This window comes from Ictidomys tridecemlineatus, chromosome 10 (assembly GCF_052094955.1).
Source record: "Ictidomys tridecemlineatus isolate mIctTri1 chromosome 10, mIctTri1.hap1, whole genome shotgun sequence".
Classification (NCBI taxonomy): Eukaryota; Metazoa; Chordata; class Mammalia; order Rodentia; family Sciuridae; genus Ictidomys; species Ictidomys tridecemlineatus.
This window is the reverse complement of record NC_135486.1, coordinates 105726183-105741833: the sequence shown is the minus strand read 5'-3', so window position 1 is coordinate 105741833 and position 15651 is coordinate 105726183. Positions and strand designations below refer to the sequence as shown.

Sequence of the window (15651 nt, the reverse complement as noted above, 5' to 3'; positions counted from 1 at the left end):
TAAAGTTAGTTAGAAGAGATCGAAATAAAACACACAGACTCAGTTACCTTATTTCTATTGCTAGGTCCGAGATGGCTCGCCTCTCTGGTTCCCTCCTCTAACCGCCCAGCAGGGCAGCGAGGATTACTCAGGGCTAGCAGGAGAGAGAGAGAGTGAACACGCCTGGAGTAGCCTTTTATTGGGGAACAAGAGATTCAGGGGAGAATTCCATCCAATGAAGGTTGAGGGGGGGCTGCACTCCAAGGTCAGGGTCAGTGATTGGCTCCCCGGGGTCAGTGGTCAGGCACACCCCTACACCGATGGGCTCTCTCATCAGGAAAGGGACGGGAAAGCTTCCACACAGCCAAAGCGCCTCAGACCCTTAACGGGAGTCACCCAATCACGTGTCAGAATGGCTTCCCACATATCACTGTGTGAGAGGTGCGCTTCAGAAGTCACTGCCAGGAAACTCTCTTGATGAAAGGCCTGTCTTGGGTAATGCTGGGCAGGCAGGCACCGGACTCCAACTTTTGGGCCTGCCTAAGTCAGCCTTCCTATTCTCACTGTAAGACCGATTTCCTGGCCACACCAGAAGTCAGCATGCAGAGCTCACCGGAAATCCATGTTCCAGGGCTCACGGCAGGTACCAAGGCAAGTACTAGGACTCTATTTCCCAATTGATAAAGACCTACAGACTCATTGAATGGATGAAATTTCCTAATGTAAATACTATCCTATAGTCTTATCATGTGTTCATATTGGGGGATATTGCATGAATGGTACATTGTGTGTACCATTCTCACAAGTTTCCTTAAACCTATAGGTATTTTAAAATAAAAAAGCAAAATATTCCAACCAAGCATTTATTTTGACTGAAATTCCAAATCCTGGAGAGCGTTGTTTAATTCCCATTTTATGCATCTTTGGGAAAGACTGGTCTTATCTATGGCAGATCGGTGGATTCCTAGCGGTAGGGGCTGGGTTGTTCCTTTCTGAAAAAGTCACAGGAATATCTCTATCGTTATTTTGGCAATAATAAATGTTAAATTTCCCCCCAATTATCAAAACATTGACATAAATGAATGCTTTGGTTGTAAATATTAAAGATAATGAGTTGACTTTAAAAATAAAATGGAAATTACATTTCCTGATTTGGGAACACTGAGCTAGAGCTTGTCAGGTAGCAGTGACAGGTAAGCTGTCTTTCATTCATTCCCCCTTCTCCCTTTTAGTACTACCAACCCTATTTTATTTTTCCAGCTTTCCAGTTGGTGTGGCGTATGATTAGTTTAGGCAAGAGATACAGGAGAACAGAGAATCTGAACAATCATAGGAAAGAACCTGAGAGTTTGGGATTAGCTGAAGAGACACTGTCCTTGGGTGGCCTTCTGGACTCTTGTGTCATTCCCATTGCATCTCAATTGCTGCCCCTGGTTTTCTTCCTTCCTCTTAAACTATCCCGACCCGCTCCCTCAGTAAACCCATGGGTTATAGCACAACTGTGTGGGTAGCCATAACTGTCTGGGATCCTACGTGTCTTCTGATGTCCTGTGGCATCATTTTCTCTTCATATAAAATTGTGGTTTCCTAATTCTTTGCTCTTTTAATTTTCTCATTTGATCCACTTTGTATAAGTTATTATAACATCAAACTCTTGATTCCTTTGCCTTCTTGCTTTTCTGTTTTAATCATTCTTAACATGGTTTTGAATTTCCCCACATTCTCTTTCTCTAAGAAAGCCAGCTGTTCCTGTGACCCGCAACTACAGCTGTCCTCTCCCCAGCTCTGCTCAGCCTCCACATGCAGCTCTGTATGTTCTTTGGTTCCAGAAGCCTGGGCGCTCCGAGTCTGCCATATTCTTGTCTCAATTGCTCCTGACCATCCATCTCTGAGTCACATTCCTCCAGTCATCACAATGCATTTCCAAAGCGACTCTCTTGATGCCGGGTTTCTTTCTTTTATTATTATTAGTAGTAGTTGTTCAAAACATTACAAAGCTCTTGACATATCATATTTCATACATTTGATTCAAGCAGATTATGAACTCCCATTTTTACCCCATATACGTATTGCAGATTCACATCGGTTACACATCTCCTTTTTACATACTGCCATACTAGTGTCTGTTGTATTCTGCTGCCTTTCCTATCCTCTACTATCCCCCCTCCCCTCCCCTCCCATCTTCTCTCTCTACCCCATCTACTGTAATTCATTTCTCTCTCTTGTTTTTTTCCCCTTTCCCCTCACTTCCCTCCCCGCTCTCATCCCTGTTTAATGGTGATCTTTCCCTCCCCGCTCTCGTCCCTGTTTAATGGTGATCTTCTTCTCATTCTCTTCCCCCCTATTCTGTTCTTAGTGCTCTCCTTATATCAAAGATGACATTTGGCATTTGTTTTTTAGGGATTGGCTAGCTTCACTTAGCATAATCTGTTCTAGTGCCATCCATTTCCCTGCAAATTCCATGATTTTGTCATTTTTTAGTGCAGAGTAATACTCCATTGTGTACAAATGCCACATTTTTTTTATCCATTTATCTATTGAAGGGCATCTAGGTTGGTTCCACAGTCTAGCTATTGTGAATTGTGCTGCTATGAACATCGTTGTAGCAGCATCCCTATGGTATGCTCTTTTAAGGTCTTTAGGGAATAGTCCAAGAAGGGGAATAGCTGGGTCAAATGGTGGTTCCATTCCCAGCTTTCCAAGGAATCTCCATACTGCTTTCCAAATTGGCTGCACCACAAGAGTTCACAACAAGAATCAACAAATGGGACGTACTTAAACTAAAAAGTTTTTTCTCAGCAAGAGAAATAATAAGAGAGGTAAATAGGGAGCCTACATCCTGGGAACAAATCTTTACTCCTCACACTTCAGATAGAGCCCTAATAACCAGAGTATACAAAGAACTCAAAAAATTAAACAATAAGATAACAAATAATCCAATCAACAAATGGGCCAAGGACCTGAACAGACACTTCTCAGAGGAGGACATACAATCAATCAACAAGTACATGAAAAAATGCTCACCATCTCTAGCAGTCAGAGAAATGCAAATCAAAACCACCCTAAGATACCATCTCACTCCAGTAAGATTGGCAGCCACTATGAAGTCAAACAACAACAAGTGCTGGCGAGGATGTGGGGAAAAGGGTACACTTGTACATTGCTGGTGGGGATGCTGGGTTTCTGTTCTCACAACTAAAATGCTCAGGGGTCACTCCAGCTGAACTGGGCTGACTGGGCCGCACAAAATAACCACACAAGAGACACAAATACCTTTTTGTTTGGGATTGCTGTGATGGCTCCTCTGACCTTAAGGGTCCGAAGGAAAAGAGAGAGCGAGAGCACATGCTGACCCCTTTTATTGAGAAGCTATTCAAATGAGGCAAGGGGTCAGGTTTCAGGAGGCTGAGTCTATCTTCATGATGTCCACTGTCAGCAGGTTGACTGACACCTGGGTAGGCCACACCCAAGGGCACAGTAAGAGAAGGGGACACACACAAGGCACTTCCATGGAAGATTCTATCCTTAACCGGGCAAGGGGTTATATTACAAAGGAACAGGTGAGTGTAGCTTCACCCGTGGGGCTGTAGCGACACACCCATGCACGAGACACCAACCCTGGCACTCAAGAAGGGTAGGGAAAGCTCTGCCACATTTCTGTGACTGAGCGCCTCAGCACCCAGCCAGGGAGTGTGACTCAGTCACCTGCAAGGTTGGTCTCCCACACCTTGATTTATTTTCCTTCTCAGCTTTCCGTGGCCTCCAGGCCCTCTCACTTTCTCAGCTGGTCCATATCTTCATCCTGGGAGTGGTGTGAGCTTTCCCCTTCCCAGTGACCTCCCCTCTCTTCAGCTGGTCTCACTGCAGGCTTCTCTCTGCCCCTGGGCTTATACCACAGCCTTCTCCAGGATTTCCAAATGCTCCCATCCTGACCTCTGTAGCCTGGCTTGTCTGTTTTCTTGCCTGATCTGGGACTGGTAAATACATACACCACATGCATCATCAGTTTCTTGGGTTACCCGTTTTCATTCAGTTCTTCTTCAAAGTGCTCATATGTCCTCTTCTACCCACGTCTGACATCCTGAGTGGACCTAGAGCTACTTCACTACCTGTGATTCCTATGTGTCTCATAAACAGGATCTGTTTCCAAGCTGCCCTCCCCAGACCATTTCTCCTCTTCATTTTCTAGCCATTTCAGTGTCTGCAGAGCCTACACTTCATGCTGCTCTTCAACTATCACCTTCATCCTGCTTCTGATTGCTGCCCATTTCCTGGAGCTCTGTCTTAGTACATTACTGTTGCAATACAGAAATGTATGCGGCTTGATATTTTATTTAGAATAGGCATTTATTTACTTACTTTTGAACTGCCAAGGATTGAATCCAGGGCTACATGCATGCTAGCAAGTGTTGTACTACTGAGCTATAGCCCCAGCCCCCATAAAATTTATTGAATTGATAGTTCTGGGAGTCCAGGAGCATGTGCTGGATACCTGGAAGGCTCCTGCTTCATGGTGACATCAGAGTGTGGTGCAGAAGTAAAAAGGGAGCAGGCCAAGTGCAAAAGGGGTCAAATACATGTGGTAGTCTCCCTACTCCCTCCAAAATAACAACCTGTTCTCATAACTCGGTGTGTGAGACCAGCATTAATGACTTCTGAGGTAAGGGTCCCCATGATCTAATTACCTTCCATTTGGCACCACATATAAAAGGTTCCATCACCTCAATACTGCCACACTGGGGAACAAGTTTAGGCACTTGAACCACTGGGAGGCACATATCTAGTTTCAGTAAGCTGTCTTCCTCTGACTATTCCACTTCCTGTGACTCCTTGGCTTGGATGGATTTGTCTGCATTACCCAGTATTTGAAGTTTTATGGGTGACAAGGAGAGGTTATTATTTAGAGTGGGGCACTGGGACCAACACTGAATTTATGATAACAAGATGATTCCAATTGGGGAGAGCCAGCCACACTAGAAATGTCACCACATGATGAGGGGAGGGTGTGAAACTTTGGGCTACATATCAGCCAGTGCTCTAGAAAGCAGAGGAAGGCTAGAGATTGGGTTCTACTGCAAGACAACTGAAACCCCATGCCTCCCTAATGAATTCCAGTAAAAACTCAGGCCACTGAAACCAAGGTGAGCTTCCCTGGTTGGTGAGACACTGAGCACATCAATGTCCTGGGAAGACGATGCATCCTGAGGACACAAATGCTTTCACTAGGGCCCCTCCCAAACCTCATGCCATGTGTCTCTTTGGGGGCTGGTCCCAATTAGTGTCCTAACTTGGGGGTCTCCGTGAATAGGAAGCTTCTAAGCAAACTCCACTCACCTCTTCCCCAGCAGGTTCTCCACACCTTGTCCTCTCTTCTCAACATCCTCCGTCCTCTGGTGAGTCAAGGTCTCTGCACCTCAAAGAGTGTTTCCCCTCTGTGACCACAGATCCAGTGACATCCTTGGGAAAAACAGAATGAGCATCAATGGTGGACTTTGGTTGCTTCTGCCCAACATGGATTCAAGGGTCCAGTTTGCTGTCCCAGCTGAAATAAATTTAAAAGGAGGGAAATATATATGGAAAATCCATGTTTAGGAATTTAGATTCCTGAGAGGCCAGCCCAGAGACAGCCCAGCCCTCTGGCCAGATAGGGAGTGTTCAATCCACAGAGAAGGAGGGGACATGGGGTCAGCAGTGTCCCTGAGCAGAAAGGACAGAATATCTAAGGCAACTAGAGGTCACAGTGCAGAGAACTAGAGAGAACTAGAGAGAGGCGAGTTTCAGAAGGGAAGGGGCACAGCAGAACTCCCCACCACAGTATCTTAGGCTGGGGCGACTGTGTGCTGTTGACTTCCAACCAGAGTACACAGGCAGTGGGAGAGTCTAGGGCAGGGGATCAGTGAAAGGTGTTTCCTGGCAGTGATGAGTCAGTGGGTGAGATGTTCCCTGCAGGCCAGCAGGGACTCTCTTGTGTTCAGCATTGGGTACCCCCAATCTCCTACCAGGCTCTGTGTCACAAAGGGGACTTCAGGGACTCCAGGTAGCTGATGGAGTAGTGATTAGATGTTACACACCAGGGAAGAGAAGGCAGCTTCTCAAAGAGAAAATCTGGGTGGGGGAGCAGCCTCGAAATGCCAAACTTTACCAACATTCAGCATCTGAGGCCCAGCCATGTGGACTCTTCCCTAATGGAGATGGAAACTGTCAGAGCAGAACTGGGGGCTCATAAGTGAGGGAGATTCAAAGGAAGTGGGGGTTTGCACAGAGGCCTTTGCTCCTGTGGTCCAAGCGTTGGGTTTCCCTTTCAACATGTGGAAACCAGAGCAGTGCAAAGCCCAGCCCCATTCATCTCAATCTGCATGGGTCTGCGCAAAATGTCCTAAAGGTTTTGGCTGATGAATATCATGATGTGTTCTGCAAAGTGTATTTATTTATCTATTTTAATTTTTTTGTAGTTGTAGATGGACAGCATGCCTTTATTTTACTTGTTTATTTTTATATGGTGCTGAGGATCGAACCCAGTGCCTCATGCATACTAGGCAAGTACTCTGCCACTGAGCTACAGCCCCAGCCCCTGCAAAGTGTATTTAGAACAACAAGAATTTGACTGTGATTCTTGCCTAAACGCTGGGCATCTCTCAGATGTGGGAGAATAAGTGCCCAAGGACGCACAGTTTGAGCCACCTGACCTTGTTAACTGGTGGATTAGGCTGCCCTGGCTCAGAGTGGCAGATCCTCCCTGGGGAGGAAAAGCTTAGAAAAGCACATGCCCTTCCCCAGTCAGCATCAATATCAGCAGGGCAGAAAAGTCTTTGCTTTGCAGAAGGACACAGAGGGGACACATCCCATGCTCTATTTGCCTCTAGAGGATTTGTGTAGAACTCCACAAATATGCTAGGATTTGGGGTTCCATTATGGGGTATCAAGTTTGAATCAGGCCCTTTGGCCTGCCACCTGGGCCATGGTAGCTAAGTCACTTCATGTCTCTGGGCCTCAGTTTCCCTGCCTGAAACATAGTGATGAAGCTAGAGTTTCTCTGCTTCTACTAACAGGTGGGTTCTGTGTCAGTTACATATCTCTGAAGCCAAAAAATTCCATTTCTTCTCAACTCCCACAGAGTGGTGTTAAGAGTGGAAGCTCTCAATGGTGAGCTATGCACCTAGTATTGCAGCAGACCCCACAGCTCACTGCAAATTTCTTCTTTCTGGATTCTTTGTCATGAATTTGAAGAATGAAAACCACAGATGAGGATAAGTGAGTGCAAGAGCAGAATATATTCAAGTGTGAACAGAAGCAGAACTCCCACAGGGCAAGAGGAGACCCAATAGGATTGCTACTTGGGAGTATGCTAGTCTAAGGATTTATACAGCACTTGGGTGAACACACTGGATGAAATTTACGCAAATCAGTTTTGGAAAAATACCAACGCTATTGGTTAACTCTTGAAACTGAACTTCCATTCAGGTCTGTTTTGTCACTGCTGGCCTGCAATCCCAGCTTCCCAGGAGGTTGAAGTTAGTGGATCTGGATGCCCAGGTGTTCAGAACTGCAGCCCTGTGTGACAAGAGGGTACCTGTACTGGTCCAGGGCCAGGCTGAAGTGGGGTGACAGTTTAGCATGCTCTGGCTTGCCTTGGTGTTGCCCATGCTGCAAGCCCATGCTGACACAGCAGGCTCAGGAGAGCTGTGGTCTGTGTGGATGTATAGTCCCCGGCACATCTGCTTGCACTTGGCTAGGGGCAGCAGTAGGTGGTTGACAATGTGGCTGGGCCCTGATACACTCCATCCCACCCTGAACACTGCTCTGTCATCCTGGGACAAGTACATGGCTTCAATGGCAACTGCAGCTCTGCTAGGGGGCTTGGGGGACACAGGCAGAGCAGCAGGTAATGGTAGACCTTGGTACACAGCAGCTGCTGTCATTAACATAATTAACAGGGGAGGACCCAGACCATAACTAGGGCCTACTTTTGAAATTTTTTTTCTTTCTGCACCATCACCATGGCCAAGATGATGGGTTTGTAAGTAGCAGACAGAACGGATAGCTCCTTCCTCATGGGTACATGAGGAATGATGACCTGCTACCAAGGAGGACAGTTGTGTTGCAACATTCCTCACCAGTCTTCCTCGAGTGACTTATGGTCCTGCATCAGGTACAGCCACTGATGGCTGAGCAACAAAAAGGCCTGTGTCACAAAATTGTGGATGCTTTTAGTCACTGCAGCAATCTTCTATGGCTGGAGATAAGCAAGAGCTCCTGAGGCTCAAAGGCACAGGAGAAGGAGGAGGCATCTCATCTCCAAAACCAAACGGAGAACGGCAGACCTCGTCTGTCAAGGGCCTTCTCTGTGAACACATGGTAGCAATGAGAATGGACGTTTCCAGTTAAACCTCACACACAGGCCTGTTAAACCCTTTTCATCTGGGAGGTTCTTGAATCAAAAAAGAACCAGGACGAGTGGCAGATGCCTATAAACCCAGAGACTTGTGAGGCTGAGGCAGGAGGATTGCAAGTTCAAGGCCAGCCTCACCATCTTAAAGAGACCTTATCTCAAAATAAAAAATAAAAAGGCTTGGGGATATGATTCAGTTCTAGAGTGCCCCTGGGTTCAATCCTGAGGGCCATGCACACATGCACACACAGAAGCACAAAAATAATAGAAAAAGAAATGACTGCGATAATATCAAAAGTGTTCACAACAAATAACTCATATATATTCATAACCAAGAAAAAGAGGGTCAGTCTTTCTAAAAAATATTTATTTTTTAGTTGTAGTTGGACACAATACCCTTATTTTATTTATTTTTCTGTGGTGCTGAGGATTGAACCCAAGGCCTTGCACGTGCTAGACAAACTCTCCTCCGCTGAGCCACAATCCCATCCCTGAGGATCAATTTTTTTGAATACAGATAACAGAATTATATTTGTTCCAAACACTTCCTCTACAACTTTTGATACTTCTTTTATAGAGGAATATCAGGGCAAGGCTAATTACATTGAATTTATGCTCCAACGATGGACTAATTATTAAGACGTGACTAATGAAACATAGGTTCAATAGAATATATACACATGCCAAGAATAAACAATGTGTTAATTATTTTAAAAAAGCAGACCTGAAAGTAAAGTTTATAAGAAAAAAAACCCTCACTGATTTGGTGCATGTAATGCAACTAAAGGTTAAAAAGCGCAAATAGTTCAAGTAGGTAAAAACTCAATTTTAGGGCTGAAGTGTAGCTCAGTGGTAGAACACTTTGCACAACGTCCTGGGTTCCATACAAAATACCACAGAACAGTGGTGATGATAATAACAATACATTAAATTTTAAGACTTCCTCCCTTTCCTGAACCCATAGTCCTCAGTTACCTTCACTAGTTACTTCTTACTAGTGGCTGTGGCCCTTTCCAGGATCAGTCTGTACATAAGCAATACATATTATATTCTGTTTAGAAGACCAGCAAATGACATATGATGTCCTGTACCTTAGCCCACACGAAATCACCCTTTACTGTTCACAACTTATTTTCTCTTTCTTTTCCCCCCCCCACCACTGTGCAACCTGTTTCAGTGCCAGCAGCCTAAGGGCAGAGGTCAGGCAGAGCTTCTGGGCTAGTCTGCCCCAGGCTGGGCACTATCAGAGGCACAGGGGAGGGGCCTGCCACAAATCCATATCCAGGAATCACTTTCTCACGTAAAGGTGCACAGCAGACCATGAAATGGATGAAGCAGGTTCACCTAATCAATGACCTTTGGACACACATAGTGTTTTCTGATGTTTTATTTCTAGGAACAGCGCCATGATGAAGATCCCTACAAGAGCTCCTTTGCACACGTCAAATATATAGGAAAAAATGGGTGTATACGATCCCAAGGGATTCAATTAATTTACTTTCTCACCAACAAAATGAGCTGCCTGGGGGCTGGGGACCTGGCTCATGGCAGAGGACTTGCCTGGCATGCAAGGGCCCACGTTCCACCCCTGGCACTGGGGAAAAAAAAAAAAAAAGAGCTGCCTATTATTTCTACCCAGCCTCACCAGCAATGTACTAACAGATTTTATTTCGTAATTGAAGCTAAACATTTTATACATTTGAAAGTCATTTGTTTTCTTCCTGCTCATATTGTCTGCCTGTCTTTCTCCTGCCTGTGGGTTCTCTTCCTAGGGTAGAAGTCCTTATATACTGAGGAGACTGCTTCTTCGTTTAAGGTGTTACAAATACTTTTTCCATACCTGAATTTTTTGTCTGTTTGCTTCTTACCTTTTTCATGCTGTTCTTTTCTGTTGTTGTCCTTTTTAGTTATACATGATGGTAGGATGCATTTTGACATATTATACATACATGGAATATAACTTCCCATTCTGTGGTTGGAGAAGATGTGGAGTTATACTGGATATGTATTCCTATTGAACACAGGAAAATTATGTTTGATACATTTTACTGTTTTTCCTATTCTCACCCTCATTGCCCCCTCCCTTCCTTTCATCCCTCTTTGTCTAATCCAGTGATTAGACTTCTATTCCCCACCACTTTATTATGTTAGAGCATCTGCATAACAGAGAGAACATTTGGCCTTTGTTTTTCTGGGGGGAGGGTTGGCTTATTTTACTTATTATGATAGTCTCTAGTTTATCCATTTACCAGGAAATGACATAATTTCATTCTTCTTTATGGCTGAGTAATATTCCATTTTGTATATATACCACATTTTCTTTCTCCATTCCTCTGTTGATGGGCATCCAGGTTAGTTCCACAGCTTAGCTCTTGTCAATTGAGCTGGTATAAACATTGATGTGGCCATTTCACTATAGTATATAGGTTTAAGTCCTTTGGGTATATGCTGAGGAATGGGATAACTGGTGGTTATCAAATGGTGATTCCATTCCAAGTTTTCTGAGGAATCTCTATACTGCTTTCCAGAGTGGTTGTGCCAATTTGCAGTCCCACCAACAATATATGAGTGTACCTTTTATTCCCACATCCTTATGAATATTTATTGTTACTTGTACTCTTTTTAAATTTTTTTAGTTATTGATAGACTTTTATTTTATTTATTTTTATGTGGTGCTGAGAATCGAACCCAGTGCCACATGCCAGGCAAGCGCACTACCATTGAGCCCCAGCCCCAGCCCACTTGTACTCTTGATAATTGCCATTCTGACTGGAGTACGATGAAATCTCAGTATAGTTTTAATTTGCATTTCTCTAATTGCTAAAGACATTGATTTTTTTCATCTGTTTGTTGATTGATCATACTTCTTCTTCTGTGAATTATTCACAGAAGTTCCTTTGCCCATTTATTGATTGGGTTATTTGTTTGCTGGTGTTAAGTTTTTTGAATTCTTTATTTTTTTAAAAAAAATTTCTTAGTTGTAGATGGACACGATACCTTTATTTTGTTTATTTATTTTTATGTAGTGGGATCAAACCTAGTGCCTTGAACGTGCGAGGGAGGCAAGTGCTCTCCCCCTGAGCCACAACCCCAGCCCCTTTTGAATTCTTTATATATACTGGAGATTAATACTCTATCAGAGGTGCAGAAGGGAAAGATTTTCTCCTTTTCTGTAGGCTCTCTCTTCACATTATTTTTTTATTTTCTTATTTAATATTTATTTTTTAGTTGTAGTTGGACACAATACCTTGATTTTATTTATTTCTTTGATGTGGTCCTGAGAATTGAACCCAGGGCCTCACCCATGCTAGGGGGGCGCTCTACCACTGAGCCCCAGCTCCAGCCCCTCTCTTCACATTCTTGATTGTTTCCTTTGCTGTGAAGAAGATTTTTAGTTTGAGGTTTATGGCATTCTTCATGGAAATTTACATCATGTTTTTAATAAGGTGTTCAGTACTAATTATTTGCAACAAATTGGTAAACTGGCATGTGTTTATGAAATATTGCTTTTAGATCAGTTTAGTTTAGTTCAGCCATAAGTTACTCAATCTAAAGGTAGGAAGGACCTGTACAGGGGGGCCGGTTGTGAGAAGTGAATGGGATCAGGATTTTCATAGCATCACCTCCTCTGTGGGGGAGTGGACAAGCAGCAGCACACCGGACAGCCATCCTGATCTCTCCCAAAGCAGCAAGGAAGCACTTCCACAGAAACTTCTAGCACATGCTCCTGATTTTCAGTGGCCCACACTGGGTCCCACATCCACTCCTGAACCAGTCACCCACATGTGAGGACTGTCTGAGCTGGGCTCATGCCAACTTCTCTGACATCCTTGGTGTTGAAGGCTGGGGTGGACTAAACAAAGCAGGGCTCTGATTGGAGGAGGCTGTGGGACAGGCAACCCATGACATCAGCATGACCTGCAGAGGACTCCTGGGCTCTAACCAGGGTTGTGATGGTGCTGGCATCATGTCAGGACCTGCACTCTATCATCCCTTGTATTATTAGCCTTCCAGTTTTCCACCCACAATTGATAAGCATCTTCATACATCCTGACTCAGGACACAAAATCCCCAAATACTTTGGATGGTGACTTGTTATACAGCCCTGCTGCCTGGTCAATTTAAAAAATTTCCTACACAATTTTTTTTTTTTTTTTTTTTTTAGTCACAGAATGCTCAGCTCACTGTGAACCACAGCAATCAAAGAAGAGAAGATTCCAACATTTCCAGAGATATTTCCAAAGAAATGATTGCAGAAATCTCTAGTGTATAGGGAAAATTATCATAAGGAATAACTGGAGGAGCTGGGGGTGTAGTGTAGTTCATTGGTAGACTGTTGTTAACATGTGTAAGGCCTTGGGTTTGATCCCCAGATCCAAAAAGAAAAAAAGGGGGTGGGGCACTCAGAATCAGCATAACTCTAACTCATTGAAAAAAGAAAAAATGTTTATACTTTTACAGAAGTAGACAATTCTCCAAAAGTGATATAAAAAACGTGATATGGCCAATAAGCAGACAAAAGGATGGTCAACACCATTAATTGCCAAAGAAATGCAAATCAAAACCACGGGATGCCATTTCCTGCTCACTAGGATGCATATAATCAGAAAGTCTGAGAATAATGTGTTGGCGAAGATGAGAAGTTAGAACCCTTCTACCATGCTGTTGGGAAAGTAAAAGGAACATCTGCTCAGAAGTCTGGCAGTTCCTAAAAAGGTTAAATGTTGAGTTACCACATGACCCAGCAACTCCACTCCCAGGTGCATACCTGAGAGAAATGAAAACATATGTCTGTACAAAACCTTGTGTGCAAATATTCATAGCAGCAGCATTATTGGTATCAAGTGAATAAATGTAGTCTATCCCTTCAGTGTAACCTTATTCAGCCATAGAAGAAATGAAGTACTGAACATATAACATGAATGAACCATGAAAACATTATGCTAAGAATCCAGACCAAAAGTCCACTTATATGAGGTTCAGAGTAGGGAACTCTGTGGAGACAGAATGCAGATGAGTGGATGCCTAGGGCTGGGTGAACTGGGAGAAATGAGTGACTATTAATAGTTACAGACAGGATTTTTTTTTTTAGAGAGAGGATTTTTTTTAAATATTTATTTTTTAGTTTTCGGCAGACACAACATTTTTGTTGGTATGTGGTGCTGAGGATTGAACCCAGGCCGCACGCATGCCAGGCGAGCGCGCTACCGCTTGAGCCACATCCCCAGCCTCAGACAGAATTTCTTTTGGAAGTGATGAAAATGTTCTGAAGTTGATTGTGGTGATAGTTGCACAACTCTGACATGTACTAAAACCCACCAAATTATACACTTTAAATGGGTGAGTCTCGTGGTATGTAAATTATATCTTTTTTTTTTTTTTTTCTTTTTTTTTTTTTATTGTTGGTCTATCTTAATAAGGCTATTAAAATAAAAAGGAATAGGTGTCCATTTAAAAAGTCTACTCATTACCTTTCATGCTGACACACACAATGCCCAACACAGTACCTATAACAACTGTCAGGAGGATCATGAGGACAATCAAGTAACAGAGAAGGATTCTATCAGCACATCTAGTCTCCCTTTGGGAATAACATATAAAGTCAGAATGCCAATCCACCTGTCCAGAAACAGGGAGGGTAGGAAGTAAATCCAAGGAGCTGCTTTGTAAAACATGATAAAAGAAGTAAAGGGAGTTGGGCTGGGGTTGTGGCTCAGCAGTAGAGCGCTCATCTAGCATGTGTGAGGACCTGGGTTCCATCCTCAGCACCACATAAAAATAAATAAATAAAATCAAGGTATTGTGTCCAACTACATCTAAAAAATAAATATTAAAAAAAAGAAGTAAAGGAAGTTAATATTTTTCAAAACAAGGTAAGGCTTACTGTGGAATAGAATTTTCTTCAATAAAAGATACACTAAGTCAACCAAAGAGTATGGTGCTCTCTCTCTTTTTCACTTTCCATGCTTATAGCATTGCTCTTATTCTATGTCTGCAATATTCCGTTTAAATGCTCTTAAATCTATAAGCAAGCAGATTAATGTCAACTGCTGGAAAACTGACATCATATGCAACAAGTAAACCAACAAACTATGTTTGCTAAATTACTAGCAAGATAATTTGTACATCTGTGGATTAACAGGATCAACACACATTGAATCTGACCCAAGAGGGTTGGAACAGAACAGAGATGCAAAGATGTTCATGGTGAGCACTGCCAAAAAATCAAAAGGACAAGACTTGTCGTCTTATTTTTTCTGACAAGTGGATGCTGATCCATAATGGAGGGCGGGGGCGGTAGGGAAGAATGGAGGAACTTTGGATTGGGCAGAGGGGAGTGAAGGGAGAGGAGAGGATGTGAGAGTGGGAAGGATGGTGGAATGAGACCCACCTTATTACCTTATGTTCAGTTATAATTACCTGACAGCGTGACTCTGCACCATGTATAGCCAGAGGTATAAAGTTGTGCTAAAAAAAAAAAAAAAAAATTTTTTTAAAGGCATTGGCAGGAGATCCATGAAGCTGAAAGCTGAGCTCCAGCCACCTCTGCCAGGCAGGTCTCCAGGTTCTGCTTGAACCTGGTCTGTGTCTAGAACTCAAATCACTTCATGTCCCCACTGAAGTCCCATTTCCACCGTGAAGGGGGCACCTTCATTAAACTGTAATGCAAGGTGTAAAAAACAAAACAAAACAAAAGAGGAAAAAAATATAAAGTAAAAGATGTAAACGCAGCCACCAAGTCACTGGGTCGGCGAACCTCGCAGGTGCAGAGGGCGGGGGGGGGCGGCGGGAGCGGCGGGGGGGGGGCGGCGGGGGGGGCGGCGGCGGGGGGGGTCAGTGCGCGGGCGCGCGCCTCGGTCCTGAGCGAGCATGCGCAGTGCCCCGCCTTGTGCGCCTGTGCGAAGTACCGGCGGATTTGCTTGTGGAGTCCTGGGAGGTGTGAGGCGTTGGCGTCGTCTGAGGGTTGCTGCTCTTTGGCCGTCGCTTGCCCGCTATGACTTGCTCTTCCCTGCGTTCTTCAAGCTGTTCCTGCGAGCGCTGTCCTGGACGGCGACGAGGAGCAGGGAGGCGAGCCGTCACCTGAGGCTCTGACGAGAGTCGCCATCCTGCCGGGTACTGACGCGGTCACGGCGATGGCCTTTTAGTCCCTTGCCTGGTCCTCACCGTGGCGGAGCAGGTAGGTGCGGTTGCTGTCCCCGCTTTACAGACGTCAGACGGAGGCCGGGAGAGGGGAGGCCGTGTCGGGGTCACACTCGCGGCCCAGAGGTCAGCGCTGCAGGGCA

The 15651-nt window shown here is 44.3% G+C and overlaps 2 long non-coding RNA genes across 6 annotated transcripts in view; one reads left to right on the top strand and one right to left on the bottom strand.

The window, feature by feature from the left end:
* Positions 1 to 2942: 2942 nt before the first annotated feature.
* LOC144367423 (uncharacterized) lies at positions 2943 to 15410 on the bottom strand. Its single transcript, XR_013426786.1, has 4 exons — positions 15277 to 15410; positions 14789 to 14836; positions 10237 to 10379; positions 2943 to 5436 (listed from the first exon to the last, which is right to left on the bottom strand). It is a non-coding gene; the product is annotated as an uncharacterized LOC144367423 (long non-coding RNA).
* Positions 15405 to 15651, top strand: part of LOC101976891 (uncharacterized) — an 83678-nt gene continuing 83431 nt past the window's right edge. For all 5 annotated transcript variants that reach the window (XR_013426783.1, XR_013426784.1, XR_013426782.1 and 2 more), the window contains exon 1: positions 15405 to 15545. This is a non-coding gene — a long non-coding RNA (uncharacterized LOC101976891). The remainder of the gene's footprint in view (positions 15546 to 15651) is intronic.